This window comes from Schistocerca gregaria, chromosome 1 (assembly GCF_023897955.1).
Source record: "Schistocerca gregaria isolate iqSchGreg1 chromosome 1, iqSchGreg1.2, whole genome shotgun sequence".
Lineage (NCBI taxonomy): Eukaryota > Metazoa > Arthropoda > Insecta > Orthoptera > Acrididae > Schistocerca > Schistocerca gregaria.
The window spans coordinates 482,382,977-482,403,838 of NC_064920.1; positions in this window are offsets into that span (position 1 = coordinate 482,382,977).

Below are 20,862 nucleotides of genomic sequence, written 5' to 3' on the forward strand. Positions count from 1 at the left end.
GGCGGCCTCCCGAATGAGAGTCCAGTGTGCTAACCACTGAGCCACCTCGCACAGTGGTGGTGAGTATTTCGTATGCCTGGGCCGTATCTACCTCTGTCCTTTAATGTAAATACTTCTTTCTCATATTTGCTTTTGGAAGAGGTCCGCTGCGAACAAAACATGACTTTACGTTTTCTTTTTCCCAAACATATTTCACTAAAGTTCCATTATCATTAGTGGGCTTTCATTTTCATTGTGTTAAACAGGAAAAATACTCTTTACTACTCGTACACACATAAATCTGAGTTTTTAACATAGTATCTACAAATTAGAGGAACAGACAAAGCTTTGTACACATACCTGGTTTTCCTGGTGTTTTATCTACTTGTTGCACTGGTTTTCATTCACAATCTGTCGTCTGCAACCAAAGAACTTAATGTAGAAACGTTATTTACTTCAAAATTTTACGACATGAAATGTTATGGCTAGGCCTATCATTAACCATTTCCATGTGGAAGATTGTGTGTGTGTTTATGTAAGTAGCTTTAGGTTTGTGGGTTTTTTTCCATTAATGTAGTCCTATATGTTGTGCGTTTGCGTGTGTGTATATGTGTGGGTGTGTTTATGAGTTGGTGTTTTCTAATAGTTATTTGAAGGCAGAGAAGAACTATCAGTCAACACTAACCCATATACACACCCAGCCATCAACCCCTCTCCTCCCCACTTTCATACAAAACTACTTAAAATAGTGACAATAAATAAAACCCATTCACACACACACACACACACACACACACACACACTTAGTTAATGTTAGGCCTAATCATAACGTTCCCACTCGTAATATTTCGAAGTAAACAACTTCTCTACATTAAGTTTTATATGGCTGCAGATGACCAACTGTGAAAAAAAAACCACTGCAACAAAAAAACTTAAAAAAAAAACATGGAAACCACAGCATGACGTAACAAGTTATACATAGAAAACTTCGTCTGTTCTTCAAATTTATACGTGTACAGGTAGCAAAGAGCGTTTTTCCTGTTAAATAGAAAGAAAATAAAAGCCCACAGATGATGCCAAAACTTCAGCGAATAATGTTTGGGAAATAAGAGAAAAGCTAAAACTGCCTTTTACTCGAGGCAGACCTCCTCCAAAAACAATCTATTTGTAAGCAAACATGATTACTTCGCTCTCACTCAAAACATTACTTCCTGCTTCCTTTTCCTCACAGCGATAGTTCTGCACTGCGAAGCCATGTGATATGAGCAGTGAAACAATGCTACTTCGGTTCATTTCGAAAAGTTGGCACAGGTACGTCCAGGCGCTGACTTGTTCGTTGTCTACAGGAATGTAGAAGTGGGCAAATAAGAACACCTTGAATTTCATAAATGTAGTACAGACATCAACCACTCGAGCTGTGGAACAGAAAGTAAAGCGGTCATAAACAAAGTTGGTTTCAACGTTACAGTACTTTTGCTAGGCATAGTCTGTTGGAGGGCATGTGTCGTTTCCCTTCCCCAAGAATCTGAACTGATTAGGTCTTGAAGTTACAGGGGTCCCACAGGGAAACGTGGACTTGAACCTCAGTGCAATTCAAGGTTCTTTACTGCAACAAACACTGCCAGAGGTGAAGGAAGCGATAAGTAACAGATTAAAAGGATAGAAGTGACAGGCGATCGAACCAGTGACTTATGGTTCCTATTTTTTTGGGGGGGGGGGATGAGGTGGGGGCGAGGAATCTCTCATCGCCCATAGTAGCCCATTTTGCCTCTCTCCAAAAATGCCTTCTTTGGCTAGCTTGTCACGCTGTGTTCTTCAAAGACTTTTTTTTTCCTTTTTCTTCCCTTCTTTTCCGTTTTTGTTGTTTTTGGATCGTCAGTCAGAAGACTGACTTGATGCAGCTCTCCATGTTGCTCCACTCTGTGAAAGTCTCTTCATCTGTGAATAGTTACTTCTACTTATATTCTTCTGAATCTGCTTACTGTATTCGTCTGTTAGTCTCGCTCTAGGATTTTTACTTCCCCCCCCCCCCCTCACACACACACACATACACACACACACACACACACACACACACACACACACACACTTCCCTCCAGCACTAAACTGGTGATAACCTGATGTCTCAGTGGCATATCAACAGATCCCTTCCTCTAGTCAGGTTGTGCCACTAATTTCTTTTCTCCCCAATACTATTCACTATCTTCTCGTTAGTTACTGATCTATCCGTCTTCAACATCCCCTGCACCACCACATTACGAAAGCTTTTATTCTCTTTTTATCCTAACTGTTTATCGTCATGTTTCACATTCACATATGCCTCCACTTCATAGAAATACTTTCAGAAAGACTACCTGAACTTAAATCAATATTTGATGTTAACAAATTTCTTTTCTTCAGGAATGCTTTCCGTGGAATTGCCGCTCTACGAGTTATATCCTCTCTACATCGGCAGTCATCAGTTATTTTGCCGTCCAAGTGGTAAAACGTATCTACTACTTTCAGAGTCTCGTTTCCTAGCCTAAATCACTCAGCATCACTTCAATTAATTCGACTACATTCCTATTCCTTGTTTTGCCTTTCCTGATGTTCATCTTATAGCCTCCTTTCAAGACACTGTCCATTCCGCTCAACTGCTGTTCCAGGTCCTTTGCTGTCTCTGACAGAGATACAATGTCATGGGCAAACCTCAAACTTTTTATTTCTTTTCTTCAGATTTTAATTGCTACTCCTAATTTTTCTTTTGTTTCTTTTGTGTCTTGCTCAAAATACAGACTGATAAACATCTGGGATAGGCTACGACCTTGTCTCACTCCGTTCTCATTCACTGATTCCTTTTCGTGCCCTTCGACTCCTTAAACTGCCATATGGTTTCTGCACAAATTGTGAATAGCCTTTCACTCCCGTATTTTACTCCTGCCTCCTTCATAATTGCAAAGAGAGTAATTTAATCTTAACTCCATAAATTAAGTTTCTACCTTTTCAAAATGGAAAAAAGTAAAAGAACTTAAAAATACACTCCTGGAAATTGAAATAAGAACACCGTGAATTCATTGTCCCAGGAAGGGAAAACTTTATTGACACATTCCTGGGTTCAGATACATCACATGATCACACTGACAGAACCACAGGCACATAGACACAGGCAACAGAGCATGCACAATGTCGGCACTAGTACAGTGTATATCCACCTTTCGCAGCAATGCAGGCTGCTATTCTCCCATGGAGACGATCGTAGAGATTCTGGATGTAGTCCTGTGGAACGGCTTGCCATGCCATTTCCAACTGGCGCCTCAGTTGGACCACCGTTCGTGCTGGACGTGCAGACCGCGTGAGACGACGCTTCATCCAGTCCCAAACATGCTCAATGGGGGACAGATCCGGAGATCTTGCTCGCCAGGGTAGTTGACTTACACCTTCTAGAGCACGTTGGGTGGCACGGGATACATGCGGACGTGCATTGTCCTGTTGGAACAGCAAGTTCCCTTGCCGGTCTAGGAATGGTAGAACGATGGGTTCGATGACGGTTTGGATGTACCGTGCACTATTCAGGGTCCCCTCGACGATCACCAGAGGTGTACGGCCAGTGTAGGAGATCGCTCCCCACACCATGATGCCGGGTGTTGGCCCTGTGTGCCTCGGTCGTATGCAGTCCTGATTGTGGCGCTCACCTGCACGGCGCCAAACACGCATACGACCATCATTGGCACCAAGGCAGAAGCGACTCTCATCGCTGAAGACGACACGTCTCCATTCGTCCCTCCATTCACGCCTGTCGCGACACCACTGGAGGCGGGCTGCACGATGTTGGGGCGTGAGAGGATGACGGCCTAACGGTGTGTGGGACCGTAGCCCAGCTTCATGGAGACGGTTGCGAATGGTCCTCGCCGATACCCCAGGAGCAACAGTGTCTCTAATTTGCTAGGAAGTGGCGGTGCGGTTCCCTACGGCACTACGTAGGATCCTACGGTCTTGGCGTGCATCCGTGCGTCGCTGCGGTCCGGTCCTAGTTCGACGGGCACGTGCACCTTCCGCCGACCACTGGCGACAACATCGATGTACTCTGGAGACCTCACGCCCCACGTGTTGAGCAATTCGGCGGTACGTCCACCCAGCCTTCGGCATGCCCACTATACGCCCTCGCTCAAAGTCCGTCAACTGCACATACGGTTCACGTCCACGCTGTCGCGGCATGCTACCAGTGTTAAAGACTGCGATGGAGCTCCGTATACCACGGCAAACTGGCTGACACTGACGGCGGCGGTGCACAAATGCTGCGCAGCTAGCGCCATTCGACGGCCAACACCGCGGTTCCTGGTGTGTCCGCTGTGCCGTGCGTGTGATCATTGCTTGTACAGCCCTCTCGCAGTGTCCGGAGCAAGTATGGTGGGTTTGACACACCGGAGTCAATGTGTTCTTTTTTCCATTTCCAGGAGTGTATATCTCTTCGGATTCTGATATTCGTTCAGGCCCTGCAAAGACCATCAGCGCCCTGGTCATAAATAAATTTCAGTTTCTGTTCTTCGTCAGTATAAACCAAGAGAATCGATTAAAAACTTTTGATATCGCTTTTCATATTTTCTGTCGCATGTTTGTCACAGGATCCATTGTTACTGTTGCAGATAAGACTGAAAGATAAGTATGTCCGGAGTAACTTTGGTTATCAAGTAGTAGTGAAATGAGCCACGTTATTCGATAATAACCGGTGTTTTATCCCTGGGAACATGTGTCAGTCCGGTTGGAAAACGACGTTCAGGTCGATGGTGGTAGGGCTCGGTGTGATAATTACAAGCAATTTCTTCTGTGCCCACGACGAAACTCCATTTGTATCTGAATGAATGAATCCATGTGCGAGAGTATCCGGTAACTGACACTTTCTGCAGGGCGGTTTTGGTGTTACATTAATGATATGAATCTTCACACTCGGTGGAACCTTCCTATACATCACATCTAACCAAGAGAATTTTACAACTGAGAGTAAGAATTTTTGATGGACATATCAGTAAACTCTGCTTCAGTCTGTCGAAGGGTGGCTGCTGTAAATTGGGTGTACTGCTAGATGTTGAAATGCTTGCTTGTATGGGAAAGATGTGAAATGGTGAAGCGATTCCCACCTACGCAACTTACCACAAAAAAGGCGTGTGTTCCCTTCCAGGCATGAATGTTGATGGAGGAACGTTGACTCCCCTAAAGACGTTGAACAAGATTTTAGTTACAGAATTTATAGTTGCTGATAAGGGCCAGAAAACATATCTGTTGTAAACAATGTATAAAAGGACTATAGAATTACGCAAAACCAAACCGCTTTCGGAAGTGGTTAAGACTATCGTTATAAAGGATAACTGGAAGACGTTAGGCGATCTGAATGTCCTAACAGCGGCTGTCGCTAAGCCACTACAGAACGTAGAAATCAATATATACAAAGACAGCTGTCTGGAAAATAATATTCTTCATTCGTAGTAGAAGATATATATCAATGAGTCGTATCCGTACCCTACATAGGTTCTGAACCTTCACACTTCTAAACTTTTTCAAGCTCATCACATGTATCCATGAATTGGACGATATTTTGAATACTGTCTTGTTTGAACTACGATCGTACACATTACTTCCACGTCCCAGAACTCTGGTCGTAGATGAGTCGTTTTCGTCAAATCCACTGTTCCGTCAATGTACTGTTTAACCACAATAAATTTTTGACGTAAACACTTGTGTGCTATTTAAACTACCTCGATAAATTCCTTCCGTCTTTCCACCAAATCAGTGAAAGAGTCTGATATCAAGATATATCGATGGGAAGCGCATTTTCAAGGAGTTTATCATCCGTCTACATGAACATTAGTATCCAAGAGCTAAACAGTGATCACCACTCTGAATGTACTACACAGGCAACCCAATTGAAGGGTTACTTTTTTAAACCACGTAATTGTCTACCATTGTGATACAGGCGTTTGCAATTTGGAGCTAAGGTGACTACAGCCTTCATCTGTCATGGTGCAAAAGCGTGGCTTACTGCGACGTCATCCTCGGGATCGGTGACCCTACCGGCAGCGAGGCTACAACTCAGGAAGTTCATTTGATGTGTAAGGTGGGTTAATGGTGTCACATTGGCACCAAATTTCACCACAATTCAGCCCAATTCCACCATGGGCGTTTCAGACAGTCAAACGTCGTTACATTTCCTTTTACGCTTACTTCACCCCTTGCGACGCTTGTGCGATGGAGGTCAGAATCCCAACTCCCAGCCTTGAAAACATACCGTTTCCTTATGGTTGATCAAGGAAAACTATCCAGACACATTGCAGTTCAGAATCTACACAAAAAGGCCTCAGGAAATGGCAAAAAGGAAGTCAGTGAAACCGCCACTTCCGTTGGGGCGTTGATTCCCACAAATTTTGCGGTCGAAAATGACATTGCTCGACACTGCCGACAGCCTCTGGAAGATTGAAGCCTTCCCTAAGGACACTCTGGGCAAGGTGATCTGACGCCTTTGGGGTGTACTGCGACAGCAGCTTTTGCTCTGGTATACAGGATGGGACCACTACGGACCGTTCGAAATCATTCGACGAAGTTTCATAGTTATCCGAGGCAGCATCGGGGTGATCATGCTTTTTCAACCCTCCTGTTGCCTGATCATCAGGGGGAGGGAGGGGTGGTTGCAGCTTTGAAACGCATGTGAAGAAAATGGCAAAACGTCCTACTAGGACCTCTCAGTTCATCAACACTTCCTGTGCCATCCAGGCACGTTTGTTGACCAATTTAAAAATGTACCTGTACATAGCCTTAGACATCCAGTCAGCTGAGTGGCGCTTCGCCGTTGCTCTAGCGCCTGAGAGTACGCAACCCTCTGACACTCCTTAGATTACGCACCTCCACAAGCAAGAGTGGGTACTTAGCATTTTTCCACACGCCAGAATTTCTTCCAGATGGTAAGAATGGCTTTTCAAATATTTCAGTGCGCATTATAGTCTAATCTAGTCTTTGCCATCCCTACATCGATGATATATGGAGATTGGTAGTATGTGTCTGAGTGCTTCAACTGATGGTGTATCTGTAACCTTTTAAAGTAAGGTTTAATAGGATAGTCGGTGTGAGTCTTAAAGAATCTGCCAATTCAAGTTTTTCAGCATTTCTGTGACACTCGCCCGTGAGTTAGACACACCTTCAACTGTTTGTGCTTCCCTTGCATTTAATATCACCTGTTCGTCCCATTTCATATGGTTCCCACATGCTTGCTAAGTATCATAAGGTAGAAAGAGCAAGTCTTTTGTAACCCATACCGTTCGTAGACAGACTGCATTTTCCGGTGTTCTGTCAATGAAACAAATTCGGCCATCCGGTTTACCGACAACTGAGCCGATGGGGTCATTCCATTTCACGTCGCCACAGATAGCTACGCCCAGGTATTTGTACAAGTTAAATGATTCCAGTCCTGACCAACTGATGTTGTGGCCGTAAGATTCTCAGTTTTGTGAAGTACACAGTTTTACATTTGTGCATGTGTAAATCAAGTTGCTAATCTTTCCGCTACTTTGAAATTTTACCAAGACCTAACTGAGAATTTGTGCAGCTTTTTTCAGTCGATTCTTCATTATAAATAATTGCGTCATCTGCAAAAACTCTGTGGTTGCTTTTATTGTCGTCGGTTTGTTAATACATAGCATAAGCAGTGAGAGTCCCCACAAGCCTGGAGCACGCCAGTAGTTACAGCTCCACTTCTGTGGGGGTTATCCATCGAAGATAAATGTTGCATCCTCCCTGGCAAGAAACGCTTAACCCAGTCACAAATTTCGTTTCATACCCCATATGAGCGTTTTTTCGCTAGTAAAGCAATATCAAAGTCGGCTTCTTTCCGTGAAACATATCAACGATTCACGGTGCTTATCCCTTCACAAGAAACAGCGTGATTGCTTCTGAACTACGGCTGCCACCGAGTCCGTTAAGCTCCACATTCCCGTTAGCGTGACGAACAACACTACATGGCTACATAGAAATCGACGTGTTTGTTTTGCGTTTCGTGCATCGTGCTGCGGAAATAAACGGCACGCAACTGTAATTCCGTTAATAATTAAAATCCTGATATTTGGAACACTGAAAGACATTCCTCCGTTGTTATTTAATTTTCATCGATCATCGTTTCTCATTTGTCAGCTATTTCATGTACGCGCTTCGGAATGGTATTTTGCAATTTTGTTGTTAGTGAATGTTTATTTAATTTGCTTCGACTGCTTTTTCCGGCCGAAAACGTATCTGAATGCAACCGTGCCCATCTTTCGTGGTTTAAAATAAGCACGATTTGAATACGGGTACCGACTCGGCTAATACTTGCAAAGTACTCGTACTTTATTCAATTCTTTATTCCTCAGTCTGCTTAAAGGGTGTGCTCGGAAAGTAATGCAATTCATCGGCCAGCGACGACAAGAGAACTGAAAGATAAGTTGAACTGAATGGGTTTTATGTCGAAAAGAGATTATAAGATGAATATCCACAAAAATAAATGAAGGGTAAGGGAGCCAAATTAAATTAGCTGATGCTCATGGAATTAGAGCAGGAAATGGCATGCTGAAAGTACTAGATGAGGTTTGCTATATACACGGCAGAATGATTGACGATAGCTTATATAGAGAGCATAAAGTATGCAGAATGGCGATAGCCTAAAAAGCGTTTCTGAGGACGAGGAATATTTTTACAATTAATATAAATATAAACGTAAGGAAGTAATTTTTGAATTTTATGTCTAGAGTGTAGCCTTGTACGGAAGTGAAATGTGGATATAAATAATTCAGATGGGAAGAGAGCATATGCTCTTGATGTGTGGTACTACAGAGCAGTTAGTTGGAGACATCGGGTAACTTTTTAGTAGGTACGAAAAAGACTTGAGGATAACGGAAGTTCATGGTACAGGTTGACTAAAGGAAGAGATAGATTGATAGGACAGATTTTGGGATTATTAAGCAATAGTCAGTTTAATGACGGAGGGAAGTTTGAGGATTAAATGACTGTAGAGTGAGGCTTAGGCGTATCCACGGTGAGCAGGTTCAAGAGGGTGTAGATTGCAGTAGAATTCAATGATTGTATTGCATCATTGGCCGGTAGATGCCGTCTAGCATTGTTTGCCCGTCTAGAGCAAGTCTTTTTATTTGACGCCATTTAGACGACTTGCCCGTCGATGACGATTATGAAACGATAATGAGAAAATCACAACACGTAGTCGCCGAGTGGATAAAATATCCACCCTACCATGTATCGAAATCAGATGTAGCAACGTTAACCGCTTGTCCACTAACTGCAGAATATACGTATATGAAGAGGCCTGATAGCATGGACGGGCACGGAGAGCTGCACAAAACCAGTCTTGAAATTGAAGACGTCAACAGCATTTATTAAAAAAATTCAAGATATCAATACAGACGCATAAAAGTCTTCGAAAAAAAAATCCTCTTTGGCATCTACAAATGTTTTCGCATTTTTACATATAGTTCTGGTGGTTTTCATGCTCCCAAAACGAGCTCCTCTGAGAACGGTATCGAAGCTCAGGAACAGGAATAATTCTGTCGGAGCCAGGATAGGATGGTAGGGGGGTATAGTGCAACGTCGCAAAGATGTGCTCGAACTAGAATAGAGCTGTGATGCCATTGCCAGATATCGACGCTCTGCCTCCGTGGTTGGGAGACCTTATCATCATTTCTAGAACTCATCTGCGTAGCAAAATCTGTATTTCATTCGCACACTAATTCGAAGGGCAATGTTCCATAAAGAAACTTCATTCGTTCATGATGTTGAGAATACGACAGAGAAAGGTTTGCTGAAACATTTGATATTTGAAAGCAAGACATTTGTTTAACGCAACACACAGTTTGTGGACATAGTTTGAGATCATACTGTTGTTCGAGATGTGATTACAGCGAGCCTCGTGACACATGCACTATCGGTGGTTCACAGAAGCAGCGATACTATTACTCTCAGAGCTCAAAGTGAACTGAGGAAAGCAACGTTGAAAATTGAAAACCTTAGTAGGCGACAAATTTCGAAAAGCACCAGCCAGTGAATATCACCCATTGCTCAGGTTTGCGTTGAAAACGATACGTAAAACAATCATATGGGCCACAACATGAAAATATTATCGAAGTACTTGGTGGTTGCAGTGAAACTGTAGCCACTTACGTAGGTCCAGTGTTGGCTGTAATTACCTGTGGTGGTGGTGGTTGTGATTAGTGTTTAACGTCCCGTCGACAACGAGGTCATTAGAGACGGAGCGCAAGCTCGGGTTAGGGAAGGATTGGGAAGGAAATCAGCCGTGCCCTTTCAAAGGAACCGTCCCGGCATTTGCCTGAATCACGGAAAACCTAAATCAGGATGGCCGGAGACGGGATTGAACCGTCGTCCTCCCGAATGCGAGTCCAGTGTGCTAACCACTGCGCCACCTCGCTCGGTGTAATTACCGTAAGGCAGCGAACCTTTGTAGGTATTCCAGTGAATTAACGCGGGGCCGATTTACGTTGGGGAAAAAGTTCCGATTTCAGCCACCAGCTGGAGCTCTGAATGCAAGAAAGAAGCGTAGAAACCTTTCCAGGTGGAATGGATTACGAACGGAACGTGGGCAGAGAAGGTCAAACAAGTGAGAAAGGCATAATGTTGATTTTATTATTAACTGTCGCTTACACAATTTCTTCAATATGACCACCGGAGACGTCGCCGAGATGCTGCATACGACTAGATCAACAGTTGCTGGCAGCAGTTGCGGTGGAATCTGCGCAACGTATTCCTGTATACTGGTCTTCAGGTCAGGGATGCACAGAACGTATTCCTGGTAAACGCGTTCTTTCAGACAGCCCCATAGCCAAAAGTCTCGATAACGAGCAGACATCACGGTACACCTGACAGGCCCTCTGGGTGTATTCTCTCCAAAGACCGAAAGTAAAGGTGCTTGTGACTCCACACTAGACATTCACATACGGCGAGTGCAATGGCCCGTCGTGGACAACATTCGGTTAAACAGTACTCCGAATTCGACAGTCCTCTGTTCTCATTGCAACCTCTAGTGCAAAATGTGCCTCGTCACCCCACAGAACATTGCTCGGCTACATGTCATCAATTGCGATGCATGCCAGAAATCGATAGCAAATTCACAACATTGCTGCGCATCATGAAGTTTCGGTTGCTGTACGCCTGGACCTTGTACGGATGCCAATGTAAAAAGGTCCGCAAAACTTTCCGTACTGTTGACCATGGGATGGCCGATTACCGTGACACTGCAGGACCACTAGCGCTAGCCAGGGTACGTGCAACGTGGTCAGTTACAGCGACAGCAGTCTCCCTTGGGATCAAGGACGATTTGCCTGTTAAATCACCCCAGCGACCTCAGAGATCTTGGTCCTCTCAGATTAGAGATAGAAAAGATTAGCATCCAAGGAAAGGTCTTACAATTAGTGTCTTTCACTGAAGGTTATAATACACAGATAGTAGTGGAAACAGAAAGTTGGCTGAAACCAGACGTCAATGACAACTAAAGCCTAAGTTCAGATTGGAATATTTGTCGTTAGGAAAGGTTAGAGCCCAATAGTGGTGGCGTGTTTATTGCAGTAAAAAGTTCGATAAAATGTAGCGAGGTTATCACGGATTCCGAATGTGAATTAGTGTGGGTGAAACTGAGTATCAAAGAACGATCAAAAACGGTGATTGGATGCTTTTATAGACCGCCTGAGTCAGAATATGTAGTTGTTGAGCGCTTCAGATAGAAATTTCAGAATATCATTAGTAATTTTTTCTGATCATGCCGTTGTAATAAGGGGTGACTTCAACTTGCCAGGTATAGATTGGGACCGTTATGCCATCAAAACAAAAGACAGGGAATCGTGTGGAATTGTTCTGGATGTCTTATCTTAAAATAACCTTGAGAAGGTACGGAACCAATTCGTGCGGGTAACGTCTTAGACCTCCTGGCAACAAACAGACCTGAACTTATCGAATCAGTTAAAGTAGAGGAAGGTACCGGTGATCATAAGGCTGTGACAGCATCTATGACGACGGATCCTACAGGGAATGTTAAGAAAGGTAGGCAGATGTATTTGCTCAGCAAGGGTGACAGGAAACAAATTTCAGAATGTCTCAGCAGTCAGCATCAAATATTCGGTGATGAGGACGAAGATGTGGGGAAAAATGGGGAAAAAATTCAAAGGCATCTTTCAATATACCCTAGACAAGTACGTTCCGAGTAAGGTTTTAAGGAATGGGAAAGATCCACCATCGTTTAATAGCCGCGTTAGAAAAGCGCTACGTAAACAAAGAGACCATCATCTCTGATTCAAGACAAGTGAAAACCTAGCTGACAAACAAAAGCTGAAAGAAGCGTAAATGAGCGTAATGAGAGTAATGAGAGAAGCATTCAATGATTTTGAAAGTAAGACGTTGTCAACCGACCTGAGTAAAAACGCTAAGACATTTTGATCGTTCGTAAAATCAGTAAGTGGGTCAATATTATCTTTTCATTCTCTCAGCGATCACACCGGTACCGAAACGGAAGATAACAGAGAGAAGGCCGAAATACTGAATTCTGTCTTCCGAAGTTGTAACACTGTCCCTCCTTTCAGTCGTCGTACGAACTTCGAAATGGCAGATATTGAGATACCGATCGCGGAATTGAAAAGCAGCTACAATCGCTTAGTAGCGGAAAGGCTTTAGGACCAGATGAGATACATATAAGATTCTATAAAGATTCTGCGAAAGAACTTGTTCCCCTTCTAGCAGTAATTTATCGTAGACCGCTTGAGCAACAAAAGGTACCTAACGATTGGAAAGAACCGCAGGTCATTCCCGTTTTTAAGAAAGGTCGTAAGACAGATCCACACAATTATAGGCCTATATGGTTGACATAAATCTGTTGTAGAATTATGGAACATGTTTTATGTTCAAAAGATATGACGTTTTTGAAAAATGAACATTTCCTCTATAAAAATCAACATTGTTTCCGCAAACAGAGATACTGTGACACTCAGATCGCTCCGTTCTTCCATGCGATCCACAGCGCAGTGGACAACGGCACTCAGATTGGTGCCGTATTCCTCGATTTCGGTAAGGCATTTGACACCAACTGGACTCGCATTCGGGAGGACGACGGTTCAATCCCGTTTCCAGCCACCCTGATTTAGGTTTTCCGTTTTCCCTAAATCGTTTCAGGCAAATGCCGGGATGGTTCCTTTGAAAGGGCACGGCCGATTTCCTTCCCCATCCTTCCCTAAACCGGGCTTGCGCTCCGTCTCTAATGACCTCGTTGTCGACGGGACGTTCAACAACACTAACCTAACCTAACCACATGACACTGTCCCCCATAGACGTTTAATGAAAAAACTAAGATCTTACGGAGTACCGGAGCAGACCTGTGATTGGATTCAAGACTTTCTTGCAGACAGAACTCAACACGTTGCTGTTAACGGAATTAAATCGACAGATGTAATGGTAATATCTGGGGTATCACAGGGAAGTGTGATAGGACCGTTGCTGTTTACAATATATGTAAATGATCTAGTATCAAGCGTCGAATGCTCTTTAAGGCTATTCGCAAATGATGCAGTTTGTCTATACCAAAGTGACAACACCAGAAGATAGTAAGAATTTGCAAAACGACCTGCAGAGAATTGATGAACGGTGTAGGTCATGACAGTTGACCCTGAACGTAAATAAATGTAACATATTGCGCTTACATAGGAAAATAAATCAAATACTGTACAGCTGCACTATTGATGACAAACAGCTGGAGACAGCGTTTGCCTTAAATTATCTAGGCGTAACTATACAGAGCGACCTTATCTGGAATGACCACATAAAACAGATGGTGGGAAAAGCAGACACCAGACTCAGATTCATTGGAAGAATCTTAAGGAAACGTAACTCATCCACGAAAGAAGTGGCTTATAAGGCGCTTGTTCGACCGATTTTTGAGTATTGTTCATCTGTCTGGGATCGCTATCAGGTAAGACTGATAGAGGAGATAGTGAATATCCAACGAAGAGCGGCTTTCGTCACGGAATTGTTTAGCTGGAGAGAGAGTGTTACGGAGATGCTAAACTCCACTGGCAAGCGCTAAAAGAGAGGCGTTATGCATCACGTAGAGACTTATTAATGAAATTTCGTGACGGCGCTTTTCAGGAGGAGTCGGACAACATATTACTTCCCCCCACATATATCTCGCGTATTGACCACGAGAGAAAATTAGAGAAATTAGAGCCAGTACAGAAGCTTACCGACAATCATTCTTCCCACGCACTATTCGCAAGTGAACAGGGTTGGAGGAGTCAGATAGTGGTACCGAAAGTATCCTCCGCCACACAACATTATGTAGCTTGTGGAGTATGTTGTAGATGTAGATGAATCAGTTCAACCGGTATAGGGCGCCTTCCTCTTCCAGGTGCCACACCAAGTGCACTCGTGTTTTCGAATTTCATTATCATCTTCTTTAAACCATTTGGTGATATTGTGCCTCGCCTCAGACCTTTCAGTTGGCGATACTCTCTCACTGCATCAATGCAGCACTGTACTTCGTGCCGTTCACATAAAACAGTTTCACTAGCAGTGCACGGTCTCTCTTCACGATAACCACACTGACGGCTTGTCAAATGACAGCGTGAACGTCACACGGTCATATTATCAAATAACAGTGTGTATTGACTGGCGACTCCATGGAGTGTTGTGGCCGTATTCTGTTGTTTTATTTAGAGCTCTAAGCTTGTGGTTATAGCTTGATACCAGTGCCTACCAATTTTAATTGTATATTACAGCACTGAGGATGGTCACTAAGTGACTGAAAATCGATTTTGCTACCAGTACACCAACAGAATACGGCCAATGCTGATTTTCCTTCCAATTCTAACAGCGTGTATGTCACACTCTCGTACAAACTGTATACTGTGCCAGATTTGAATCTGACGGCCAAAATGGAAACCAGTTTTTTCTGGTATAAATCGGTTCCGCATAAACTCATGAGCTTATCTGCCAAGTTTCGCTGCCGTACGACAATTGCAGCCCACACTGGACCTGCATGAGAAACTGCTTTTTAATTGTAACCAATCGATACATAGTGAGTGGTATTAAAGTGTAGCCTCCCTTTAACCTGTGACACCCCCCCCCCCCCCTCCCTGACCTCACCCCAGCCAATCTTCTCCTAACCATCCCTTTAGTTTGTCGAGTCTTGTTCGAGTTCCGCTTGTACCCGAGATAACGTGAGTTACACTTACAAGACGGGTAGACTAACAGAGCAGCAGCAGTACTGCGGCCGTGCTGTGCCAGTATTCTCTGCCGCCTGGCGACTGCTCGTGAATGGAGGCTACTGTACTGGCGTATCGCTAGCTCCGAGCAGGACTGCTGGCGCCACACGGTACCACGAAGCCTGACGCCGGTTGCCGCTTCCCCAGATAAGGCACAGGCCGCAGCTGTAGTTACGATATCACGCCCAGCGCTACAGCCACACGCAAACTACACGGCAGTCACTAAATACCAAACTGCCCAGTCACTTTGTTTTCGTACAAACTTTGTGGTCATGCGGATAAGTGGCCGATACAAATCCAAAAATTTTGTGTTCTCTTCCCCACTGGTCCTAGCATTTTATTCTTAGGCGGTGTCAGACCACTTCCACTAAGATCGTGAAGAGTAAAGAGTAAGATCAAAAAGTTTCCGTTTGAAGGCGTTGCTCCATCGCATATGCAACGTAGCGCGAATTGGATGCGGCTGTTCAGGGTGGTCCATTGATCGTAACTGGGTCAAGTATCTCACGAAATAGGCGTCAAACGAAAAAACTACAAAGAACGAAACTTGTCTAGCTTGAAGGGGGAAGCCAGATGGCGCTATGATTGGTCCGCTAGATGGCGCTGCCATAGGTCAAACGGATATCAACTGCGTTTCTTTAAAAATAGGAATCCCCATTTTTATTACATATTCCTGTAGTACATAAAGAAATATGAATGTTTCAGTTGAACCACTTTTTTTGCTTTGTGATAAATGGCGCTGTAATAGTCACAAACATATGGTTCACAATTTTAGACGAACAGTTGGTAACAGGTAAGGTTTTTTAAATTAAAGTACAGAACGTAGGTACGTTTGAACATTTTATTTCGGTTGTTCCAATGTGATACATGTACCCTGTGAACTTATCATTTCTGAGAACGCATGCTGTTACACCGTGATTACCTGTAAATACCACATTAATGTAATAAATGCTCAAAATGATGTCCGTCAACCTCAATGCATTTGGCAATATGTGTAACGACATTCTTCTCAACAGCTAGTAGGTCGCCTTCCGCAATGTTCGCACATGCATTGACAATGCGCTGACGCATGTTGTCAGATCACGATAGCAAGTATCCTTCAACTTTCCCCAGAGAAAGAAATCCGGGGACGACAGATCCGGTGAACGTGCGGGCCATGTGTCATGAAATATGCTATTCAACACTGCCTCAACCACAAACGAGCTATGTGCCGGACATCAATCATGTTGGAAGTACATCGCGATTCTGTCATGCAGTGAAACATCTTGAAGTAGCCGGCCGCGGTGGTCTCGCGGTTCTAGGCGCACAGTCCGGAACCGTGCGACTGCTACGGTCGCAGTTTCGAATCCTGCGTCGGGCATGGATGTGTGTGATATCCTTAGGTTTGTTAGGTTTAAGTAGTTCTAAGTTCTAGGGGACTAATGACCACAGCAGTTGAGTCCCATAGTGCTCAGAGCCACCTTGAAGTAACATTGGTAGAACATTACGTAGGAAATCCGCATACATTGCACCATTTAGATTGCAGTCGATAAAATGGGGGCCAGTTATCCTTCCTCCCATAATGCCGCACCATACATTAACCCGCCAAGGTCGCTGAAGTTCCTCTTGTCCCAGCCATCGTGGATTTTCCGCTGCCCAATAGTGCATGTTATGCCGGTCTACGTTACCGCTGTTGGTGAATGACGCTTCGCCACTAAATAGAACGCGTGCAAAAAATCTGTCATCGTCCCGTAATTTCTCTTGTTCCCAGTGGCAGAACTGTACACGACGTTCAAAGTCGTCGCCATGCAATTCCTGGTGCATAGAAATATGGTGCGGATGCAATCGATGTTGATGTAGCATTCTCAACACCGACGTTTTTAAGTTTCCCGATTTTCGTGCAGTTTGTCTGCCAATGATGTGTGGATTAGCAGCGACAACAGCTGAAACACCTACTGGGGCATCATCATTTGTTGCAGGTCGTGGTTGACGTTTCACATGTGGCTGAACACTTCCTGTTTCCGTAAATAACCTAACTATTAGGCGAACGGTCCGGAAACTTGGATGAAGTCGCCCAGGATACCGAGCAGCATACATAGAACAAGCTCGTTGGGCATTTTGATCACAATAGCCACACATCAACACGATATCGAGCTTTTCCACAGTTGGTAAACGGTCCATTTTAACACGGGTAATGTATTACGAAGCAAATACCGTCCTCACTGGCGGAATGTTACGTAATACTATGTACTTATACGTTTGTGACTATTACAGCGCCATCTATCACAAAGCGAAAAAGTGGTCCAACTAAAACATTCATATTTCCTTACGTACTACACGATCATGTAATAAAAAATGGGGTTTCCTAATTTTTAAAAATGCAGTTGATATCCGTTTGACCTATGGCAGCGCCATCTAGCGGGCTAACCATAGCGCCATCTGGTTTTGCCCCTTCAAGCTAGACAAGTTCTTTGTAGTTTTTTCGTTTGATGCTTATTTTGTGAGATATTTGGCCCGGTCAGGATCAATGGACCACCCTGTATAAGCACTGACATGTAGGCAAGGGACTAGGATGGCATTCATTTCCGATGTGCGTGCGGTAAATGCGGAAGCCTGAACTATAGCAACTGTATTACCAAATGCGCACAAACAGGACCCGGGTGCTGCTATTCTTTTCTTGTCTACCGGAGGAGAATATCGCAAATGTCGTAACGCCGAAGTTACACCAACTCAAGTGGGAAACACTCTTGCACCCGTCTTCTGGTCCTGATCTCTCCCGATGAAATTATCACGTCTTCTGCCCCTTAAAAAAGGCCTTGAAATGTCGAAGTTTCCTGTCGGACGAGGATTTGTAGCAGACAGTTACGGACTTCCCCACACAGCAGAATACGGTGTTTTGCCAAACGCGTATTTTCAATCAGGTGCTTTGGTGGTCAGATTGCCTCAATGCTCACAGTGATTTTGCCCAATTGGCTTACCAATTCTGGAATGTACAGCTGTCGAACAGAAACTATACCATCGTCCCTCATATTATAAAAAAGTTAGTATCGATGTATGTAAGTACGTATGTGAATAGCCTGAAGTCATTCAGGGAATACGTGGGGACCGCAAATTAGGCTGACTCTACTGGGCTGAAACCAAGTTCGTCCTCAATTGAGATCATTGCCTAACCTCTGTCGGTATTTTCCGTTGAAGACTTCACCCATTACAGATAGATATTTTCCAGCATGAGTATGTGGTATAATGATCCGGCCAGGCAAAGTATGGCTGTGAACTTACTACTCCTTCTGTTTGGGAAGACTAACAGACTATTCTCTTGGTACATTCGTTTCAGGCTTCGGGTATTCAGCGACTCATGAAATGCACACCCTAGCATTTCCAGTGGCGGATAATGGCAATCCACTGAACAGCATTCATTTTTTCCGTTGTCAAATCACTGAAAATGTATTGCACATGAAACACTTAACATTTTTTTGTGCTTCTGTCCTGAACGACTTTTCTAAACCTAAAAAACTAATCATTCTTGCAGACCGTCAATACACTACCTATTTTTATGTGGGCCAAGCACATGCCACTACCATTTGGAGTACTAAATCCCTGTTAAACTATCGGTGACGAATTAAAGCTGTTAACCAGAGTCGTGTATATTTTTAGATAATACGGAAAAATGGTTCAATTCTCTACACATGGTACATTTCAATGGAATTGATTGCATTTTTATAGTTTCCAACATTCTAGTGCCTTAATTATTTATTTCTTATTTCTGCTACCAATGACTTTTTTGTTTTATGTTTAATCTAACATAATACAACGCGTTTACAAATTGTTTTGTTCATCTTCAGACGTTTATACATACATACCGGGAAATGTTACTTAAAAATAAAAAATCTTACACTAGATTAATCTAGAACTCTTTGTCCCTTGTTTGTTACTGTGGCGGGTGGTGTGCCATTTGGGGGGAGGAAGGGGGCAATGGATGGCTAGAAATCGAAATCAGTGCTGTCTTCTGTTGGTGTTCATTCTTGGGGTTCACTATGTATGATATGCAGATAGATTTGCATCAGATATGTGTCACGAAAATAGTGTGAAGGGCTTTTATATGACAGTAGATTACTTACGATTTCGTGATCAACTGTCCGCTGCCCCCCTCCTTCCCCCAAATGGCACACCAGCCGCAACAGTAACAAACAATGGACAAAGAGTTCTAGATTAATCTAGTTTAAGATTTTTTTTATTTTTAAGTAACATTTCTCTGCATGTATGTACGTACAAACGCTGAAGATGAGCAGAACATGTTCGAAACGCTTTGTATTATGTTAGATTAAACATAAATTAAAAAGTGACTGGTGGCAGAAATTAGAACTAAATAATTATCCCTCACAGTCACGGTTAACAAACGTAGCCATTCTGGCCGAGAATAATTCTTGTACCTTTTCCATTAAGTATCACTTGATGAATTTTTTGTGTCATTTTGATGAGAATTTCGGTATTACTTCTGGTCTCTTATCTTTGTACGTAGTCATTTCCGCGATAGGAAAAATCACTGGGTTTTTCTGTCTACTCCACGAAGGTAACGAGCATCTAGCGACGGTTAACAAATTGAACAAAACCGTTACATATTTTCTCTACACTCAGTTGGACAACTCTGGCACTAAAGCAGCAAATTATAGTTGTCATACTTCCAAAAACATGTACGTAGTTCCATTGTTTGATGTAAAATTGTCATTTAATGTTTAAAATTGCTTAATTGTAGAGCACTGATTTAAATAAACGTATCTAAGTGGCACAGGGGCTAGCACACTGGAATTCCATGCTGAAGGAGCTGTATTGAAAGCCCCGATCACTCATCATGATTTCCAGGTTTTCCAAGGTTTTTGTAAACTGATAAAAGCGAATGCCGTGTTGGTTCCTTATAAATGACGTGACTGATAACAATCCGTGTCGATGTCCTGTACAGTTTTTAGCTCTGCCTCTATGACATTGTTGCGAGCTGGACGTTAAATCATAGTTTTCCTTCCCTGGATGATTTATGTGTAAAAGTTATTTAGCCTCCGAGTAATTCCTTTGCCTTCGTATGCTGTTTCGCTGTGCTATGCAATGTGGACGATGAGCGGCGTTGCGAAAACTCTAAAGACCTTTTTACTGTCGGTCCGTGCCGCGTTATCTCGTTGTGCAACGCTGACAGGTGTTTTGAGTACGACAATGTTGACTCCACGTCACGCGTGTCTCCTTGCAGGTTACGTAACTGAGGAGCTCCTAGTCCACAGATTACAGCGAGAAACTTCTTCTGTATCATTGTGTAGCAATATATTGAAACTACCTTCATGCGAGCGTACGATACAGCTGTTCATATCTTTCGATCGTTATTCAATGACAGCATTATTCTCCATTTAGTATGAAAAATATAATTCCGTGTATTGTATATAAATTTCGTGAAGCAGAGTCAACATCTGTCTCAGAATCTTAGACCCACAGAAAAAGCGTTCTATAACTCCGTTCACGACTTCAGTTGTCAGGTTTTTTCCCTTGCCTGGTTAAAACATACCTTTTTCTGTGTGATTCCTGATAATTTTAGTAATTATCTTCTAGTTTACAGAGAGAAAGTCTATGATCTTTAAAAATCTTTTTTGTATCTTGTTGGTCTTTT